Source organism: Lissotriton helveticus, chromosome 8 (assembly GCF_964261635.1).
Source record: "Lissotriton helveticus chromosome 8, aLisHel1.1, whole genome shotgun sequence".
Taxonomy (NCBI): Eukaryota; Metazoa; Chordata; class Amphibia; order Caudata; family Salamandridae; genus Lissotriton; species Lissotriton helveticus.
In genome coordinates this window covers 1,007,701,949-1,007,725,178 of record NC_136069.1, presented here as the reverse complement: position 1 = coordinate 1,007,725,178, position 23,230 = coordinate 1,007,701,949, and positions in this window count along the sequence as shown.

Sequence of the window (23,230 nt, the reverse complement as noted above, 5' to 3'; positions counted from 1 at the left end):
CCCCATGAATCCCTCACACATTCCCAGGGGGTCCGCAGGCAGCAGTTTTAAAAGCACTGCAAAGTATCTTGTTTAATTAGCAGTTTTCAAAGAACAATAAACATGTCAAAATAACAACAGTGATTGATTTCCCTGCTGGAGAGACATGAGAGTTTTGTCCAGTGACAGCTGTGAGTGAACTAATGTAACACAGAGGGTTAATATGCCTACTGCAAAGAAGTGTACCATACATTTTAAAAAACAATATTTGATATGCATCGCTCAGTGGGTTACTGCTTTTGTCACACAGATTCTTTTGTTACACTGCAGTTCATAAGTGACAATCGTAATCTAGCACAGTGACCAAAAAACTGTCATCAAACAACTGCTTGCAAACTGCAAGGTACAAGTTAATGACATGCTTTTTTCAGTCTTTCAGTATCCTGATGCTTCTTAAAAGGTTTCTTTGGGTGGAAATACATTTTTATTGTTAAAGTCAATGCTAACCACTGTGTTATGTTCTGAATCCTGAGTTTGTGCTTCTCCAGACCAGCACTCCTTAAGTTTGTGCTTCTCCAGACCAGCCTCCTTGGCTTAACAACACACTCTACTACTTCAGAAACGCAAGGTTGCACCATATTTACAAGAATATGGTGCAGCCCTGCGTTTTGCCTGCACTGGCGCTACATTTAATAGGGGAAGATTGTTTATGTGCAGGAAGGTCCCCCTTCCTGCACATAAACTATATTGAAATGTCATTTTGTCACTTCTATGTGTACTGCTTAATGCATCATACATGGAAGTTACAAAATGTATTTTTTTTAAAAAGATTGTTTATGTGCAGGAAGGGTCGCCTTCCTGAACATAAACAATCTAAGGTGTTTTACAAAAACGAGGAGAAATGAAGCATTTCTCATTGTTTTGCCAAGTTAAGACCAGGTTTTCCATGGCCTTAATTTTGGAGCTGCTTCCCATTTACGCTGCTCTTGTAAATAGGCGGCAGCGTCAAAATCAATGGGTGTCGCAGAGGAAGCGCCCACCACAACATGCACTGCCCACCGCTTTCACGCTAAGCATTGTGTCAAACTGAGTCTTATTTACAAGGGACCGTTAAGCCACGTTAAGTGGCTTAACGTTGCCCTGTAAAAAAGGCAAAGCCCCTATCGCCACAGAAAACTCTCACAAAGTGATGTTCCCATGGTGATAGGGGCTAGTAAATATGCCACTAAAATCAGTAGTAATTTGAGTATTTGTTTTGTGTGCACATATGTGTTAATTGTTTCCGAATTACGGTTTTAATGTTTGAAATTTAAATCCTACAAATTGCTTGGGGGTCCCCAGCTTCCAGTGGTGACTCTATGGGGGGTCCTCAGGAGTCAAAAGTTTGGGAACCACTGCCCTACAACAAAAATACCAGTGACTAGTCAACCCAGAACATGCCAATTAGATTACATGAAGTAACGTGGATAACAATAGCACTCTTTCATTATAGTCTTACACCAGTCCAATACAAGATGTAAATAAAGAAACGTGCAACTTTGAAATGTTTATTTCTAACGCCAAAATCTCATGCACAGTAAATTAGATAATACAACCAAACATATTATCACAAACAAGGTTGTCAGCATTGTTACTATTCTATAGGATACAAACGGAAAAAGCAACCTATAATAATAAATGTAAGCAAATTTAAAATATACCTACATTTCACCCTCCCTACCTAGCAGATTAGTTTATAACTACAGAAAGTCTCATAGCATTACATGGTCAGGCCCATACCTATGGTACTCAGCAGTAATAGATCACATTCAGTGCTGTAGCAGGGTTTCTGTTCTCCCACAGAACTGTGCACAGAGGATTGGAACCTCGGCGAATTAGGGTGACCCAAAACTCACCTCCGTACCCAACAAACCCCTTACCAAGCTAGCTACAGTGTCTCATTGGTCATAACAAACTCCCAATGTTTAGACAAACCAGAACATGAACTTACAATACCTCAGGTTACCTGGAACACATGAGCACTCAATTCAATTCAAATGATCTTTATTCGGAGTTTGGTACATCCATAAAAGTACATACAATTTAAAACACAATAAAAACACATAAAAAGCATATACTTAAAAGTATTAGGTAAGACGGAACTTGCCCAATAAGGTTTAAAGCAGCATATATAGCATAAAGTGCATAATACATAATAAGAAGGATCTTTAGTGTGCAGATAATTTTAGTCATAGGTTTCAGTTTATCCTTTCCATTAAAATAGTCATTTACATCCAAGCGAGCATACAGTTAAATCTATGTGCAAAATATGTCAAAAAGGTGCAATGTGCATTCAGTAACAAAAATACCGTAGTCCATCATGCATGTTCCATGCTTGCCCTTGATCTCACACAGGCTTTTAGAAAACAGCTTACAGTACATATTACCTCGTCTGTTGACAGAGTTTGTAAGATTCTCAATGCCATAATAAAATCCCTTTGATTTTGTTTACGGAGAATCGGCATAAAATATTGGCGGGTATACAATTTATAATGACCACAAAAGAAAAAATAATGTGACAAGCTTTGTTTCCCACCTTCAGAACAGGGACAATCCATCTGTTCTAAGTTTTTATTATAGCCGAGGGGGAAGCTTAATAGGTTAACAATGCTTCCATCCCGGAATCGGAACAGTAGACACTGGTTCCATCTTCCTATCGGGATTGACAAATATCTACAGCGCTTATTTAAGTTATCGTTATCTGAATCGGCATGTGGCAAATATTTAATAACCGCAGTTTTAGCAAATTCAGTTCTCATCCGTTCCTCCCTGTAAAGGTCAAGTAATGCCCGTTTAACAATGTTCTTATGAGCATGAACAATGGTATTAGGGGAGCTAAATAATGAGCCCTGTCCCACACTCAACAGGCTATTCTCAACAGCAGTTAACCAGGGTACATGGTGGGATCTTTCACATAGTAAGCAATCGGATATTATGCTACGTGTTGGGGTTGCCGCTGGATTTAGCCATATTTTTATCCAAAAAAGCGCCGGCCTAGATCTGATAAAATCCTGGATATATGGCAACCTAAGTTCATTGTGACAGATAAATGTGGAGGCACAGGGGACTCCCCCCAACACCCGCCTGCAAAATCTATTTTCCTCCAACTGAATAGACATACTGTTACAATAACCCCACACTTCTGCTCCGTATGTCCCTGTTGGTTGACACTGAGTACGATAAATGTTGAGAAGTGGAGTAGTAACATCCGCCTGTTTGGGTTGTCGGAGAGATAAGATCGAATTAATTGGTTTAGCAATTTTGTTTCTTGCATAGGCAGCATGGGGCTGCCATGAGCCTGTATTAGAGAATAATAACCCTAAATAAGGGAAAGTGCTATTGCATTTTAAGGTATTATCACCTGATTTGATTGAGGTAATGTTATATTTTTTTGGTCCACAGTTCATAATAAATGATTTATTAAAATTGGTATTTAACCCCAACTCGGACATAAAAGCAACAAACCCAGTGATTAAAATACGTAAAGCATTGGGTGTACGCCCCATTAAAACTGCGTCATCCGCATAGAGTAAAACAGTAATGGGGGAACCATTTACAATAGGTACATCCTTGGTAGTCTTGCTCAAAGTGCTGCTCAACCCGTTAATATATAAAATAAAAAGCAGTGGGGCGAGTACGCAGCCCTGTCTAACTCCCCTGCTAATAAAAATGTCATTAGATAATTCGCCCTCATTATTGATACGTACTCTGGCTTTTAAATCCCTATGTAAGTAAGAAAGGAAATATACCAATGAATCATCCAAACCATAATTAAGTAAAAGTGACCACAAACTAGAACGATTAACAAAATCAAATGCAGAACTCAAATCCATGAATCCCAAATAAAGTGGGGACTTCTTTACAATAATATATTTCGCCATGATCAAATTCAAATTAAGACATTGTTCGATGGTGCCCACGTGACTCCTAAATCCTAGTTGACTACAATTTAAAACATTATTTTCCTCAGCCCAGTTCCTGATCCTTTTAAAAATTACCCTTCCAAGGACCTTTAACGTATTATCGATCAGTGAAATCGGCCGGTAACAGGCAGGGTCCATCCTGTCACCCTTTTTGAATATCGGTACGATGACACTGTTCGACCATGATTCAGGAATTGAGCTGTCACTTAGGTTATTAAATAGGTTGCAAAGTAAAGGGGCCTAGAAATTAATCTCAGATTTGATCTGATCGATTGAAAGACCATCCGGGCCGGGAGCTTTATTTCCAGCGCTCTCCGCTATGGCATCTTCGACCTCGGATAATAAAATATATAGAGGCCCGGCAGTGATAGGTAGGAGGACAATGTCTAGAGAGGTACCAGGTGTGGCGTAAATTTGAGAAAAGTGCTCCACCCAAGCCTCGCCAGTTATATTGCAATTGATTGGTTTGATGTTTGTACCAAGGGATCTGAGGGACTTAACCTCTTTCCAAAAGCCTGTCGTATCTTTTAATGTGGCAGTACGACTGAGGGATTCCCAATGATCAATCACTAGGGCCTCAGATCGAATGCGTAGCGTGGCTTTATATTTTGATCTTAGGTTTCTCACAAGTAAAACATCCCTAGGGTTGGTTGTTAGGGCCGCCCTCAGGTCCCTATTAGCCTTAGAGCAGGAAGAGTCAAACCAGCGAGGGCCATGATCTTTATTAGGCCTAGCTGGTTTAGAGGATTCACTTTTGATCGCCCTGCAAAGATTACTAAAGGCGGTTACCATATCATTGCCTGGACTATTATGCGTCAGACAAATCTCTACTAGCGTTGGGTATTTATTGGTAACTCTAGCTAAGATATCTTTGTTGTCCACCCCTTTCCATATTAATCTTAATCTGTCGGTAGATAATGCCAGATTTTCTGCCCCTATCTCTACTCTCGATGCATCCTTCGAGGACTGCAGATTTTTTAGGTGTATTCTAAGTGGATAGTGGTCACTGTATACGGAGCAGATAACTTCTGCTCTCAAAATTATAGAACTTATCGAGGAAATAAACATATAATCTATTGTGGAAGCACAGCCCTGGCCAATATATGTAGGAGTCAATATATTGCTAGCACTTGTTCCTGCAATTTCCATAGCATTCAATAGGTCATGGGAGGCTAGATGGTTTTTCAACTCCTCTCCATTTCTACAAGTTGGACTGTTGCGGTACATATGGGCGTTGAAATCCCCTCCAATACAGATGCCATCAAAGGACCCATACTTCTGCCCCTCCACAATATCATCGATAAAATTAAATAATTTCAAAAAATTATTGTTAGGGTGGGTAACAAAATCATTATTGTAAAAATTAATTATGCATAATTTCATCTTATTGGTATATTTCATAGCCATAAAACATTTACCCTGTGTAGGAATCAGTTTAGTTTGTACCCCGGTTTTTATTTTAGTCCAAATGGATAGGCCCCCACTGGGGCGACCCATAGACGAAGGGGATGCCATTAGGTTATAGCAGCTGAATCCCTCCATTGTAGGCATAGTTGTGCTCCAAGTCTCTTGTAGCATCAGTATGTCACAGTTGTCATTTACCCACTCTGACCATTCTTTAATTTTCAATTTAGAGGTAAGACCCGCTATGTTCCAACTTACGAGAGATAGTTCAGAATCCTGGACAGACATTCTGTGATTTAGGGGTTCTTGTCTATCTACAATCCGTAGCTGGGATTGTGGATCTTCCGGAGGTTCAGACGTGGGTGCAGGAAATAGTTCAACTGGATTGATCACTGAAGGTCAATCCAACATGTCCAAATCCGACAAAGGAGCATATCTATTAAACATCGTACATGGGAATGGAGCTGGCTGAAATTGCATAGGAGGTGGCTGAAAATGCGTTGGAGGAGGTTGAAGTTGCATTAAAGGTGGCCGAAATTGCGTTAGAGGTGGTCTATAAAAATAGCTCAGAGGTAGCATGGTTGCAACAGTGGAAATAGCAGAGTAGTTATTGTTTCTATTCAATAGATATCTTACAGTACCAGGATTTTTAAAATTGAGGACTATACAGTCGCCTTCCTTGTCTTTTAGTAGAGGTCCAATCCACGACACCCTGCATACCGATAGAATCTCTCTCGCGATATCGTATCCGACACCTTTGTGCTTGGTTAGCCAGTCTATACTTTTGTTTCGCAATTGTACCCATGATTCTCCATGTTCCTCCCTCAGCGGTGGTACCCCCGCAAGGACCAGGACAAAAGGGCAGGCATCCGGTGGCAAATGTAGGGCAGGCCCTTGATGTCTGGGGGTCCTACCTTTCCCCGGTTGCCCGGTACCTTTGTTGTTGTCAACGGTTAACCTTGCTGTTATTGTCGGTTGGGTGGGGCCGTTGTTATGATTGATGGAATTAGCATTGGTAGAAACAGAGGGGGCAGTTTTTCGTGGTGCCGGTGTTGGTGTGGGTTTGGAAGGTGAATTGGATTGCGCCATGTTCTTCCCGCCATCGGCAGGTCGGGGTTGGGTTGTAGGTGGTACAATAGGCGGTGCTAATAATCCAGGGTTGCTGGGGCCCCCACCCAATGAAGTGGAGGCTTCCTGCTTCTTCTGTAACAGATTGTTGCTTACAGACTCGAGCTCTTTTAGGAGGCGGTCAGCTCTGATTTGATCTAGTATAACAGACCCATTTCTTTTTGCTTCCTCGTTTTTAACCAGATTATCTAATCTATCAAGTCTTTTAAAAACATTATTAAACCATGTGATCATTTGCTTCTCTAGTCGGTTAAAAATAGTGTCCCTATAGTTTCTATTAGATTTCCATTTTGTTTTGAGAGGTTATAATTATCTCCCATTAATGTGGTTTGTGTCCATGTTGTATTGGAGTTCCCACTAGAGTTACCGGTGGTTGCGGTGTGAATATCATCCGCATCTGCTGAGTCTAGGTCGACCACATGAGTAGTTTGTGCCCCAGAAGATTTTTGTTGATTCCACAGACTCTGTGGCGTAGGCTGACTCTTATTAATTAGTAATTGTTTCCTTTTGTTGGCACTTAGCCTAACGGTACCTCTTTTGCGTTTTTCCCCTCCTTGTTTATTTTTGGCTTCCATAGATCCAGTGATGTTAGCAACTTCCTGGGAGTCAATTGTAATGGTGGGGGCAACTTCTGTCAGCAGGGGTACAGGGGGTGTATGTAACGGTACCAATTTTGTAATTACAACAGATGGTGATAATGGAATTCTTAGGCAAGTTGGCGATGATATGGGCTGTGTAATATTATTGATACAGCTCAAAGACATTCTTCTTTCAGTGTCAGCAATTTCGTTAGAAACCAAGTTCAGAGCATTCTCAAGTAGGGACTCAAATGTTGGGGGAGGGAAAGGGAAATCATCCTGTGTAGCAGCTGTATGAGCAGACTCCATAATGAACGAAGTAGACTCACCACAACAGGAAGGAAATGTTAGAGGGGTGGCCCGCCCGACCACAGCTGACCACTGACGGCCACAGACGGCCCGCCCTCTGCCCGGGCTCCGCCCGGCGCCGTCCGCGCGCGTCCGCGACGCGGAGGTAGCTGTTTCCTTTTGTGCGCCTCCTGGCTCTGTGTGCAGGAAGTGGGCGGTGTTGGAGCAGGGCAAGCTGGGAGTTGTGGTCCACCCCGCTCTCTGGCCGAGTGTTGGTGCTACTCGGCGGCAGGGACGGTCACGACTTCAGGAACCCAGCGACGCTTTACAGTTCAGTGGAGGTCAGTGTAACAGTACAGCGTACTGTACAGCGCAAAGCCCCCTCCTAGGGCCGGTTTCAGTTTGCCAATGTCCCCCGCTCCACAGAGGCAGCTGTTTCCTTTTGTGCGCCTCCTGGCGCTGTGTGAAGGAAGTGGGCGGTGTTGGAGCAGGGCAAGCTGGGAGTTGTGGTCCACCCTGCTCTCTGGCCGAGTGTTGGTGCTACTCGGCGGCAGGGACGGTCACGACTTCAGGAACCCAGCGGCGCTTTACAGGTCAGTGGAGGTCAGTGTAACAGTACAGCGTACTGTACAGCGCAAAGCCCCCTCCTAGGGCCGGTTTCAGTTTGCCAATGTCCCCCCATGAGCACTCTTTCGTTATACAATCATTTCAAACCAGAACGTGGAGTAAATGAGGACACGTGCACATTTGAAATATTTATTTCCTAATGCCTTTTTCTCAAACGCAGTATCTTAGATAATACAAGGAAACATATTATCAGAAGCAAAGTTATCAGCATAGTTACTAGTCCATAGAAAGCAAACGGTGACAGCATGTTAACATGCTGTAATGAATAAGGGTTAACAACACTTATTTCTCACCCTCCCTAACTCACATATTATATTAGTAGCTAAGAAGGTCTCTTTGGGTTTTAACATGGCGGGCCCATACCTCAAGATCCTAGAATGAAGAGATCACATCAGCATACACCAGCTCTCTCTGCATGCGAACAGCATCAAGTGTGTATCTGTGCTCCAAGCAAAGCAATATAAAACCCGCCTAAAGTTGGCAGAAGCTGCACTTATGTTATGTCTATGAAGGTGCGGAGATTAGACCTCATAACAATTCTGTATCGTGTTATTCCTGAAGCTTCAGCACTCTCTGTACAGACATAGTTTATTAAGCAAAGCTGATATCAGAGCAATAACATATTATTCTCATGTAAACCACAACGGGCTACTAGGTTGAAAGCTAAATCAACAATTAAGTGTCGTGTGCAGAAGCAGCAGAAGGAAAAACGGTGTTTAAACATTTAATAAGCCTATGCTAACTTAACACATTATAAAGATAAACAGTAGCTATATGACACCCCCCCATGATCCGAGCACGGATACGATAAGATAAGATAAGGGCAACTTCATGAAACCAGAGTTCAAGAGCCATGAACAACGTTATAATCATAATAAGTGATGAAAAAACTACATGAACCAAAGCAAAAAATTCAAAATGTCAATTTCAGTTGTAAACAGCACTCAAGTCAATAGGACTGGGAGGTGAAAAAATGCAAAAAAGAAAAAGGTGGCACCATCATAAACCAATAAAGGTATTCAAGGCAGGACCGAATATGCAAAATATGCAGCAACAGCCTCCAACAGGAAATCACCGTCTTCATCCGAAAACAGTACAGCCATCCAATTCAAAAGAGGAAAAGAACATACGTGTTCTCCTAGTACCGGAGCCTCTATTACCATCAGAGGACAACTCGGTGGGTTTTCAAGAAAGCTCAGTGCCAAGAAATCTTGCGCTGCTGTAAGAATGTTCCATGGACCCATTAGTCCATGCATCGCTGCTAAGGCCATAATCCTTTCGCCAGTACAAACCAACTCGTGAGTAACGATGGGACTCATCAGCTGATTAAAGTCGACGTCAGGAGAAACCGGTCCGCAGAGACACAAATCAATGGCCCAGTCAAAATCACAGCTTAGGCAATGAAAAACAGGCTGGACACAGGTGAAGTAGGAAAATCGAAACGATAATCCATATGCCGTGCTTAAAATCGCAAGCGGCAGCGTGCCATAATATTCAAGCATCCGGTTGCAAACAGCGCCAGAAGGGGCTGGGCGGCTCCTTCCACATGTGGGGCATCCATATTTAAGGAAGCAAACAACCACTAGAACAACCGCTGAACGCCTGCCGCTAGTGCCAGCAAAACCGAGAATCCACCAAAAAAACTCGAGAAAATGGAATGGAAGAAAGCAGGGATGACTCCAAATATTTTTTCAAATGAAGTTACAAGACCACTGCTAACAGTTTTAAAAAAAATGCGCCAGCCCAGTTGTGGAGGACGCGTTAAAGATAGAGTGAACCATCTCGCTGAAATGTAACGGTAAATCAGTATTTAAAAGGGCCTGAACCTCAGTCCGGGTATTAGCTATGTGAAGCACGAAAGTTTCCCGAGCCGAACTCAAGGCCACTTCTTTCTGGGACAATAGAGCCCTTATTCTGCTCATGCCGTTGAACTCTGCTGTCAAGGTTGGGATGCGTGTCCAGATGGAAACATCCCTATTTTCATGTGTGGGTGGGTACAGAATATTTCTGCAGCAAACTACACGCTCAGTCACGGTTACCACATAAGCAAAACCTTTAATTTACCCGCAACAATCTTCATTATTTAAAAGTAAATACCTTCCGTTTCCCAGCAAGGTAAAAGTCGGGGTGATAGCAGGAACTGGAGTCCCTTTTAAAACACAGGCTAAGTTTGGCCGGTCCTGGTTACAAGAACCGTGCAATTGTATATGCCTACACATTAGCGAGTGATCTGGTGTTTCAGTACACTCCTCCCCATTTAGATAAACCTCCTGTCCGTCTTTCAAACATCTATAAGTGAAAGGAAGGGACCAGACTTCATGTAGAAACGCACTACCTAAGGGCTCATAGCGACCTATGGCAACATATCTCATACAATTTGTAAATTTATATAAAGCAAAAGGTAATGTTATCAAACGGTGGATAAGCCACGTTGCAGCGCTGGCCTCCGCCACAGAAAAAGGCAAGGACTCCAATCTCTCAATATGTAACATAGAAAATGAAGCATCACGCATGGAAAGTAAGCGCTGCTTGTCAGTCAAATTAAAGGGGGCAAAGTGAGAAGAAACATTCATGTAGGTCCATGGCACCTTGCCAGACTTAAGCGTTTGAAGGGTCCATGCAAATTGCATGATAGAACGTAATTGATTCTGACCATGGTACAACACAGACACTTCATCATGCACAATATCCACTACAGAAGACACAATATTATCTAAAGTGTAAATGCGGGAAGAAAGCATATTAATACTATTATCTACCACAGCAAGCACCTTCTCTAGATTGGCTTGATCAATAGCTCTAAGGCGTGTCGCTGCCTCAATCTGTGATGTCTTCCAGATTTCATTGTAAACAGCATATATCCATCTTTTTGATCTACCACTAGCCGGGCCTTTTAAGAAATCATTTAAATCTACATCATCATTCAGCTTTGCAAGATGTAATTTTACTGCAGACAATTTTGAATGTGTCAGCCAATTTTGACATAATTTGCCCACTGAGTAAGTCGTAACAGAATGATCATATTCAAAACGTGGATCAGGTCTGACCTGTGTATAGCCATCAGACAAACCCAAAAAACGGCGCTGGCATGAATCAGCACTTCTGTGCCACATCAGCCAACCTTTTGGGTCCATTCTGGATATGTTAAAGGATGAATTCAGCAATAGTGTCTGTAAGTCCCTAATCGAAAACTGAGTATAATTACTCCAGCCAGAATATGCCTCTAACTCTGGGATGGTTGGAGAATTTAATTTTTTAGAAGTAGCCAATCCAAAGCATGTTGTCTGTGAAATAGAGGAATTCAAAAAGAACATTTGATTCGGGATGAGACAAGCACGGTGCAAAGCCTCAGTGCCTTGTACCTGCCAGCTTTTAGAACCCCAAACAGATTTTAAATCAATAGTTTCCTTCCATAATTCATAGCCGCCAACAGATAGCTGATCAAGAAAGGACTTCGAGTACAACAATTTGGTATCGGTTAGTCTAACCTTGGACATAGGCTTCTGTGTCATTTTGAAATAAAAGGACTCGGGATTAGACTGATTGAAGTCAGTAAAATAAGTGTACTTCTTCAAAAAAGTATTAGAACTGCCTTGTTTAGGAGCTGATTCAGAAAAGGGGGTGGTGATGAACAGAGTGTCTGAATTAAGCAGACCACTCTTACCCAGTCCAAAGATCAGGGCTTGATCCATCACCGTTATTTAGCTCACTGCCCCATCCCAGCTCAGAACCTGGCTATATGCAAATGAGTCTGTCCCTGGCCCAGTGCATCATGGGAACAGGGCAGACCAAACTACCAAGCCAATTCTTCACCAGAAAGGAGACAAGCTACCGGGGACCGGTTTCTGGCATTTCAGCCTCGTCGGCCCGGCTTGCTTGAATCCTGATGGAGCAGTGAGCAAGGGACTCATGTCTGAGTATACCCTGCCACACCTATAGTGGCCAAAAACGATTCAGAAAAGGGGGGTGGTGATGAACAGAGTGTCTGAATTAAGCAGACCACTCTTACCCAGTCCAAAGATCAGGGCTTGATCCATCACCGTTATTTAGCTCACTGCCCCATCCCAGCTCAGAACCTGGCTATATGCAAATTAGTCTGTCCCTGGCCCAGTGCATCATGGGAACAGGGCAGACCAAACTACCAAGCCAATTCTTCACCAGAAAGGAGACAAGCTACGGGGGACCGGTTTCTGGCATTTCAGCCTCGTCGGCCCGGCTTGTTTGAATCCTGATGGAGCAGTAAGCAAGGGACTCATGTCTGAGTACACCCTGCCACACCTATAGTGGCCAAAAACGATTCAGAAAAGGGGGTGGTGATGAACAGAGTGTCTGAATTAAGCAGACCACTCTTACCCAGTCCAAAGATTAGGGCTTGATCCATCACCGTTATTTAGCTCACTGCCCCATCCCAGCTCAGAACCTGGCTATATGCAAATTAGTCTGTCCCTGGCCCAGTGCATCATGGGAACAGGGCAGACCAAACTACCAAGCCAATTCTTCACCAGAAAGGAGACAAGCTACCGGGGACCGGTTTCTGGCATTTCAGCCTCGTCGGCACGGCTTGCTTGAATCCTGATGGAGCAGTGAGCAAGGGACTCATGTCTGAGTATACCCTGCCACACCTATAGTGGCCAAAAACGATTCAGAAAAGGGGATGGTGATGAACAGAGTGTCTGAATTAAGCAGACCACTCTTACCCTTGCTCATTGCACCATCAGGATTCAAGCATGCCGGGCCGACGACGCCTGAAATGGCAGAAACCGGTCCCCGGAAGCTTGTTTCCTTCCCAGTACAAGAATTGGCTTGGTAGTTTGGTTTGCCCTGTTCCCATCATGCACTGGGACAGGAACAGACTAATTTGCATATAGCCAAGTTCTGAGCTGGGATGGTGCAGTGAGCTAAAAAACGGTGATGGATCAAGCCCTGTTCTTTGGACTGGGTAAGAGTGGTCTGCTTAATTCAGGCACTCTGTTCATCACCACCCCCTTTTCTGAATCATTTTGTCCACCACAAGCGTGGAAGGGTATACTCAGATGTGAGTCCCTTGCTCATTGCACCATCAGGATTCAAGCAAGCCGGGCCGAAGACGCCTGAAATGGCAGAAACCGGTCCCCAGAAGCTTGTTTCCTTCCCAGTACAAGAATTGGCTTGGTAGTTTGGTTTGCCCTGTTCCCATCATGCACTGGGACAGGAACAGACTAATTTGCATATAGCCAAGTTCTGAGCTGGGATGGTGCAGTGAGCTAAAAAACGGTGATGGATCAATCCCTGATCTTTGGACTGGGTAAGAGCGGTCTGCTTAATTCAGGCACTCTGTTCATCACCACCCTCTTTTCTGAATCATTTTGTCCACCATAAGCGTGGAAGGGTATACTCAGATGTGAGTCCCTTGCTCATTGCACCATCAGGATTCAAGCAAGCCGGGCCGACGACGCCTGACATGGCAGAAACCGGTCCCCGGAAGCTTGTTTCCTTCCCAGTACAAGAATTGGCTTGGTAGTTTGGTTTGCCCTGTTCCCATCATGCACTGGGACAGGAACAGACTAATTTGCATATAGCCAAGTTCTGAGCTGGGATGGTGCAGTGAGCTAAAAAATGGTGATGGATCAAGCCCTGATCTTTGGACTGGGTAAGAGTGGTCTGCTTAATTCAGGCACTCTGTTCATCACCACCCAGTTTTCTGAATCATTTTGTCCACCATAAGCGTGGAAGGGTATACTCAGATGTGAGTCCCTTGCTCATTGCACCATCAGTATTCAAGCAAGCCGGGCCGACGACGCCTGGAATGGCAGAAACCGGTCCCCGGAAGCTTGTTTCCTTCCCAGTACAAGAATTGGCTTGGTAGTTTGGTTTGCCCTGTTCCCATCATGCACTGGGACAGGAACAGACTAATTTGCATATAGCCAAGTTCTGAGCTGGGATGGTGCAGTGAGCTAAAAATTGGTGATGGAGCAAGCCCTGATCTTTGGACTGGGTAAGAGTGGTCTGCTTAATTCAGGCACTCTGTTCATCACCACCCTCTTTTCTGAATCATTTTGTCCACCATAAGAGTGGAAGGGTATACTCAGATGTGAGTCCCTTGCTCATTGCACCATCAGGATTCAAGCAAGCCGGGCCGACGACGCCTGAAATGGCAGAAACCGGTCCCCGGAAGCTTGTTTCCTTCCCAGTACAAGAATTGGCTTGGTAGTTTGGTTTGCCCTGTTCCCATCATGCACTGGGGCAGGAACAGACTAATTTGCATATAGCCAAGTTCTGAGCTGGGATGGTGCAGTGAGCTAAAAAACGGTGATGGATCAAGCCCTGATCTTTGGACTGAGTAGGAGTGGTCTGCTTAATTCAGGCACTCTGTTCATCACCACCCCCTTTTCTGAATCATTTTGTCCACCATAAGCGTGGAAGGGTATACTCAGATGTGAGTCCCTTGCTCATTGCACCATCAGGATTCAAGCAAGCCGGGCCGACGACGCCTGAAATGGCAGAAACCGGTCCCCGGAAGCTTGTTTCCTTCCCAGTACAAGAATTGGCTTGGTAGTTTGGTTTGCCCTGTTCCCATCATGCACTGGGACAGGAACAGACTAATTTGCATATAGCCAAGTTCTGAGCTGGGATGGTGCAGTGAGCTAAAAAACGGTGATGGATCAAGCCCTGATCTTTGGACTGGGTAAGAGTGGTCTGCTTAATTCAGGCACTCTGTTCATCACCACACCCTTTTCTGAATCATTTTGTCCACCATAAGCGTGGAAGGGTATACTCAGATGTGAGTCCCTTGCTCATTGCACCATCAGGATTCAAGCAAGCCGGGCCGACGACGCCTGAAATGGCAGAAACCGGTCCCCGGAAGCTTGTTTCCTTCCCAGTACAAGAATTGGCTTGGTAGTTTGGTTTGCCCTGTTCCCATCATGCACTGGGACAGGAACAGACTAATTTGCATATAGCCAAGTTCTGAGCTGGGATGGTGCAGTGAGCTAAAAAACAGTGATGGATCAAGCCCTGATCTTTGGACTGGGTAAGAGTGGTCTGCTTAATTCAGGCACTCTGTTCATCACCACCCCCTTTTCTGGATCATTTTGTCCACCATAAGCGTGGAAGGGTATACTCAGATGTGAGTCCCTTGCTCATTGCACCATCAGGATTCAAGCAAGCCGGGCCGACGACGCCTGAAATGGCAGAAACCGGTCCCCGGAAGCTTGTTTCCTTCCCAGTACAAGAATTGGCTTGGTAGTTTGGTTTGCCCTGTTCCCATCATGCACTGGGACAGGAACAGACTAATTTGCATATAGCCAAGTTCTGAGCTGGGATGGTGCAGTGAGCTAAAAAACGGTGATGGATCAAGCCCTGATCTTTGGACTGGGTAAGAGTGGTCTGCTTAATTCAGGCACTCTGTTCATCACCACACCCTTTTCTGAATCATTTTGTCCACCATAAGCGTGGAAGGGTATACTCAGATGTGAATCCCTGGCTCATTGCACCATGAGGATTCAAGCAAGCCGGGCCGACGATGCCTGAAATGGCAGAAACCAGTCCCCGCAAGCTTGTTTCCTTCCCAGTACAAGAATTGGCTTGGTAGTTTGGTTTGACCTGTTCCCATCATGCACTGGGACAGGAACAGACTAATTTGCATATAGCCAAGTTCTGAGCTGGGATGGTGCAGTGAGCTAAAAAACGGTGATGGATCAAGCCCTGATCTTTGGACTGGGTAAGAGTGGTCTGCTTAATTCAGGCACTCTGTTCATCACCACCCCCTTTTCTGAATCATTTTGTCCACCATAAGCGTGGAAGGGTATACTCAGATGTGAGTCCCTTGCTCATTGCACCATCAGGATTCAAGCAAGCCGGGCCGACGACGCCTGAAATGGCAGAAACCGGTCCCCGGAAGCTTGTTTCCTTCCCAGTACAAGAATTGCCTTGGTAGTTTGGTTTGCCCTGTTCCCATCATGCACTGGGACAGGAACAGACTAATTTGCATATAGCCAAGTTCTGAGCTGGGATGGTGCAGTGAGCTAAAAAACGGTGATGGATCAAGCCCTGATCTTTGGACTGGGTAAGAGTGGTCTGCTTAATTCAGGCACTCTGTTCATCACCACCCCCTTTTCTGAATCATTTTGTCCACCATAAGCGTGGAAGGGTATACTCAGATGTGAGTCCCTTGCTCATTGCACCATCAGGATTCAAGCAAGCCGGGCCGACGACGCCTGAAATGGCAGAAACCGGTCCCCGGAAGCTTGTTTCCTTCCCAGTACAAGAATTGGCTTGGTAGTTTGGTTTGCCCTGTTCCCATCATGCACTGGGACAGGAACAGACTAATTTGCATATAGCCAAGTTCTGAGCTGGGATGGTGCAGTGAGCTAAAAAACGGTGATGGATCAAGCCCTGATCTTTGGACTGGGTAAGAGTGGTCTGCTTAATTCAGGCACTCTGTTCATCACCACCCCCTTTTCTGAATCATTTTGTCCACCTTAAGCGTGGAAGGGTATACTCAGATGTGAGTCCCTTGCTCATTGCACCATCAGGATTCAAGCAAGCCGGGCCGACGACGCCTGAAATAGCAGAAACCGGTCCCCGGAAGCTTGTTTTTCTTCCCAGTACAAGAATTGGCTTGGTAGTTTGGTTTGCCCTGTTCCCATCATGCACTGGGACAGGAACAGACTAATTTGCATATAGCCAAGTTCTGAGCTGGGATGGTGCAGTGAGCTAAAAAACAGTGATGGATCAAGCCCTGATCTTTGGACTGGGTAAGAGTGGTCTGCTTAATTCAGGCACTCTGTTCATCACCACCCCCTTTTCTGAATCATTTTGTCCACCATAAGCGTGGAAGGGTATACTCAGATGTGAGTCCCTTGCTCATTGCACCATCAGGATTCAAGCAAGCCGGGCCGACGACGCCTGAAATGGCAGAAACCGGTCCCCGGAAGCTTGTTTCCTTCCCAGTACAAGAATTGGCTTGGTAGTTTGGTTTGCCCTGTTCCCATCATGCACTGGGACAGGAACAGACTAATTTGCATATAGCCAAGTTCTGAGCTGGGATGGTGCAGTGAGCTAAAAAACGGTGATGGATCAAGCCCTGATCTTTGGACTGGGTAAGAGTGGTCTGCTTAATTCAGGCACTCTGTTCATCACCACCCCCTTTTCTGAATCATTTTGTCCACCATAAGCGTGGAAGGGTATACTCAGATGTGAGTCCCTTGCTCATTGCACCATCAGGATTCAAGCAAGCCGGGCCGACGACGCCTGAAATGGCAGAAACCGGTCCCCGGAAGCTTGTTTCCTTCCCAGTACAAGAATTGGCTTGGTAGTTTGGTTTGCCCTGTTCCCATCATGCACTGGGACAGGAACAGACTAATTTGCATATAGCCAAGTTCTGAGCTGGGATGGTGCAGTGAGCTAAAAAACGGTGATGGATCAAGCCCTGATCTTTGGACTGGGTAAGAGTGGTCTGCTTAATTCAGGCACTCTGTTCATCACCACACCCTTTTCTGAATCATTTTGTCCACCATAAGCGTGGAAGGGTATACTCAGAAGTGAGTCCCTTGCTCATTGCACCATCAGGATTCAAGCAAGCCGGGCCGACGACGCCTGAAATGGCAGAAACCGGTCCCCGGAAGTTTGTTTCCTTCCCAGTACAAGAATTGGCTTGGTAGTTTGGTTTGCCCTGTTCCCATCATGCACTGGGACAGGAACAGACTAATTTGCATATAGCCAAGTTCTGAGCTGGGATGGTGCAGTGAGCTAAAAAACGGTGATGGATCAAGCCCTGATCTTTGGACTGGGTAAGAGTGGTCTGCTTAATTCAGGCACTCTGTTCATCACCACACCCTTTTCTGAATCATTTTGTCCACCATAAGCGTGGAAGGGTATACTCAGATGTGAATCCCTGGCTCATTGCACCATGAGGATTCAAGCAAGCCGGGCCGACGACGCCTGAAATGGCAGAAACCGGTCCCCGGAAGCTTGTTTCCTTCCCAGTACAAGAATTGGCTTGGTAGTTTGGTTTGACCTGTTCCCATCATGCACTGGGACAGGAACAGACTAATTTGCATATAGCCAAGTTCTGAGCTGGGATGGTGCAGTGAGCTAAAAAACGGTGATGGATCAAGCCCTGATCTTTGGACTGGGTAAGAGTGGTCTGCTTAATTCAGGCACTCTGTTCATCACCACCCCCTTTTCTGAATCATTTTGTCCACCATAAGCGTGGAAGGGTATACTCAGATGTGAGTCCCTTGCTCATTGCACCATCAGGATTCAAGCAAGCCGGGCCGACGACGCCTGAAATGGCAGAAACCGGTCCCGGGAAGCTTGTTTCCTTCCCAGTACAAGAATTGGCTTGGTAGTTTGGTTTGCCCTGTTCCCATCATGCACTGGGACAGGAACAGACTAATTTGCATATAGCCAAGTTCTGAGCTGGGATGGTGCAGTGAGCTAAAAAACGGTGATGGATCAAGCCCTGATCTTTGGACTGGGTAAGAGTGGTCTGCTTAATTCAGGCACTCTGTTCATCACCACCCCCTTTTCTGAATCAATTTGTTTAGGAGCTGGGCAATGCTCCCACTGTGTATAATTTACAGTATTCCTTCTGGACGTTGTTTTATGCAAGAAGTGATTGCCAAAATGTTGAAAGCAAAACAAATCACCACAATTAGCAGATTCCAAGTACAAATCTTCTGCATCAAAGGCAGCATAGTATTTCAAATCAGAAAACAAAGACTCTACGGCCTGAACATCCCAATCATCAGAACGTATGTTTTGTTTCACTACATCCCCCATGTTAACTCTAAGCACATTAGGGAAATTAACAACCTCGGTAGGGCCATGAATTTGAAACCTAACGGCATCCCACACTATCCCATCAAGGACAGGCCAAGCAGTGATGTTAACCAATGTCAAGTCTCTTTTCAACCTGTGTGCAGAATGCGATGAGGAAAGGGGGGCTAAAGTTCCATTCAGATGTCGAATACATGTTCTTTCCTCGACATAGTGTCCATTCATAATCCTGAAAAAATAAAACACAAACCCAATTGACATAAAAAGGTAAATTGAAAAAAGCACCAGCCAAATATATGTCCAAGGGGGAATCAAAAAATGTTTTTTAAATAAGCTGGCATAAACTGCAAAACGTGAGGGTTCTCTCGAAGCAATGGAAACAGTGTCAAATGAAAATCTGGATTCTGTGGCCAAACGTGCTTGCAGGTCAGGCATGGACATGTCAGTGGGGTAAGTATAGTCTATTTCATCATGGTTTGTACCAGGCAAAGTACTTAGTAAAGGACTGGAAATTGCAGGTAATTCGATGGCCACTTCAGTTTCATGATTAAAAGCAGTGGGCAAAACTGAATTTCTCACAATGGAAGGACAGGAAACAGCCGGTGTCATGCTAAGAAGAATCGGCCACTCTGTGTATCTTGACATTGTCAATTGAGATAAACCTGTTTTCCTTACGACCAGGAAGCGGTGGTAAAATGACTGTTCTTGTGCCCTTCACACCAAGCACTGGAACCGGAGCTCGATAGGAAGGACCAAATTCTTTCTTGTTATCGTTCTTTTCCCGAACCAGTTCTCCAACTTGGGGTAGCCAGCCGACTACCGGGATCTGCAACGCAACATCCGATGTGGAGGGCAAATGTTCCTTCGCAAGACTGTCTCTGGTCTTTTGTAGATCCTGTAAAACATTGCAATGTTCATCTACGTCAAAGGTTGTGGCGCGAGCCACGCAGTCTAGACCGTCAAGGTCAGGGACATACATCTTGATGCCAAAGAGCATTTCGTATGGGGTCCGCCCACCCAGAGACCTTCTAGGGAGATTATTAAGAGCACGCCAGTGCCTATAACTCGAGCTGTCAAAGATTGCTTTAAATCACGGTTCATTCGCTCCACTACACTATTACCCTCAGGTCTGTAGGGAGACGAAAACTTGACTTGGACCCATATCGAATTCATGGCATCCTTATACGCCTTAGAGGCGAAAGCCAGACCCTGATCCGGCAAAAATCCCTACAAGATACGCAAATCTCTAATGACAGTCCGTGAATCAGCGCTGCGATGGGGCCAGACCCACACAAAGCGTGTGCATGAATCAACTGCTACTAAGATGTACTTTTACGCAGTATCAGATGAAAAAGGACCGCAGTGATCTAAATAAACACAACCTAGTGGTTTATTAGAAATGTACAACTGTGTCTGGGGTGGACGCGCAGCAGACGAAGGTTTAATCTGCTGGCAAATGTCACATAGAAGGACATATTCACGCGTCTGTTTGTACAGTCCCCGCCACCAGAAACGTTGTTGTAATTGAGTTACAGTGGCCGAGACGCCCGCATGCGCAGACGCCACACCTTCATGCGCCGCTGTAATCAAGTCAGCCCTGCGATCCGAGTTGGGAATCAAACGTTCCCCAACATCAGGAATTTTCACAAAAGGAACCTTTTCGGGACTTAATTGGGATGTGTACTTCGAAGGGAACCCCGTAGGATGTTTACCTCCCTTCTCAGTGGCAGCAACAGCCGCCAAGATGTCACTATCAATCTTACTTTTGGACCTAGTAACTGCTGCAACTAAGTATGTAGACACCGCTGATTTCGCTGCTTCATCCGCAAGCGAGTTACCGACAGCGTGGACTCCAACACGCTAATGGCCGAGAGAATGAATTACAAAAACGAGCGGCAACATAGCCTTAAGCTCCGCCATTCGAACCCAGATCATCTTGTGTTTTATTGTGCTACCCTTGGAATCACGAAAATCATTTTGAATCCAAAAGAACAAGTTTTTATTGTAAGACTGGACACAGTAGTAAGAATCACTCACAATTAGAGTAGTAACACTAGGATCAGCGTACTCCAATGCTAGTAAAAGAGCACGAAGCTCTGCCAATTGTGCGGTGCAGTCCCCTAGAGGCAACGTGTGTACTTCCTTGGATATGAACTCATCGTTCACCATGGCACCGACCACAATGGCGCAAACGGAAACGTAGGCATGTTTTGAGCCATGCGCAACCTGCGCCGAACCATCAGTGTAAATGATGCAATGGAAGTCCTCCAAAGGTCGCATAGCTAGAGGAGCAGGATGAACGAATTCATACTGCAAGTACTCTTGCGACCGTAATGAGGCGTCAAATATAAACGTGACATCCATGGACGTCAAGGACGCAGCCCATTGGATCCACCGAGGGTGCAAAGCTTTTGAATTTGGTACACTGGCTTTCATGACCACCTCTAAATGAGGACAGGGTGTAACAACCAATATGCGTTTTCCCTGTGACAGAGCTCGTTCCTTAAGGATCGCCATCTGCACAGCTGTTAAAACCTTTTCCACAGTGGGAAAGCGCATTTCAGCCGAAGTGTACAAGTGTGACTTGTAAGCAATAGGTACTGTGTCTCCTTCATTAAAAGTGAGGTACGTGAAACCCACTGTCCCCGGAATTATTCTTATCACCAGGTTGGTGTGGTTATCACGAGTCAGTAAGAATTTAGAAGCGAGCAGATCAGCCTGAAAGGATTGCAAGACGGCTGAGTGCTCAGGCAGCCAGCATGATTTGGAAAAAGTTGGTTGTATCAAAGCATACAAAGGCTTGATACGCTGGGCATATTCCGGAATGTATGTCCTCCCGAAATTTAAAAATCCCAGTAAAGACTGTAATTTTTTCAGTGTTGTAGGAGCGTGCAACTGTACGCATTTCTCCAAGAAATGAGGAGCCAAACCTCTACCTTCATTGTTGAGCTCATAGCCCAGGAACAACACTGTGTACTCAGCAATGTGCGATTTTGCAAGTTAAATTTGTAACACATGTCTGCAAAGTTACAAATAATCGAATTTACACGACACAGATGCTCCCAAATTTCTTCGCCTGTGAGATATATGTCATCCACATACGTCAAGCATCTGGGTCGATTCTCTCCAAAAGAGAGGCTATGCATGCGGTAAAGATACCAGGACTATTCTTATAGCCCATTGGGAGATGCCGGAATTGTTTTTGGACCCCAGTGCATGTAAAACTGGTCCATTGGGAGCTAAAGCTATCCAATCTGTGGGCATAGAAACAGTTGGATATGTCAAGCGTTGTTTTAAAACGCTTACGCACTAGACCATCCACTAGGGCAGAGCCGTGAGTATTCTGTACAGCACAGTTACGGCAATGCGAGTTCAAATGTCGGTAATCCAATACCAAACGATACGATCCGTCAGGCTTGGTCACAGTAAAAAGAGGATTATTCATCGGTGACACACACGTTTCAATAACTCCCTGATATTCCAATTGTTCAAGGATTTCCGCGACGGAAGCTTTGGCTTCACGTCGTATGGGATATTGAGGTTGAGGCTGCGGCTGAGACCGCAAAGGAATCTCGTGGCACGGGGACAATTTATCCCAACCACATTGGTTACGGTACAGAGCCGGTGCGAGAGCCCGAGCCCACTCTTCTGCAAAATGCTGCGCATGCTCTTTCGAGACAGTGTTTGCGAAACTGGGGAGGATCACCTCCTCCCCTCGCGGCGCCGCGAGCCCAAAAGGTGGGGGCCAGTCAGCCTCCGAAAGCAAAATATCATACGTAGAAGAAAGATTTTCCCAAAATACCCCTTTGATGGTACATTGTATGTCACCTTCAATTAACAGGACAATTTCATAAAGTCTTTCAGGGGGAGCAAGTCTTGTATTGGCTGTTTCTATTACAACGTAGACATCAGTCGCTGTCACCCTCAGTAGTGGACGCAGCGCCTCTCTCACTATGGTAATCTCCGCCGCGCTGTCCAGCAAGGTCAGAGCCCACGTCAGATTCCGAAGTCGCGTTCTCACTATCTGTGGCATATCGATGCGCTGTTAAGGCTGCGACTTTCTTTTTCGCAAACTGTGGTCTTTTTGGCGTAGAATCCTCCTGCTTTCCTGCGCCGTCTGTCTGGCGGGGCTGGCCACGTCCTTGTTGGCCACCACATCCCCTTCCGCCTCCTCCTCCACCGGTCTTCGGGGCAGATGAGTCCTGAAAGGAACGAGGAGAGCGTTGATCAGAAACCTGAAATCGATCAGGTGATTTATTCATCGCGCGATCGCGCAAGTCATAAACTCTCTCTGTCGGCGCAGAAACTTGTGGCGCAGGATATGAATCCTGAGTCTGCTGTTGTTGCTTTCCCTGTTTCTGTTTTTTAGGCCAATTTTGTTTTTTGGACTTGGGCTGGACATCTGCCTCAGCAGACTGCCCTTGTGGCTGTTTTTTCTCCTTGATAGCAAAATACTTCAGACCTTTACTTGTGCGACCTATAGTTTTATATGCGGCCACAACT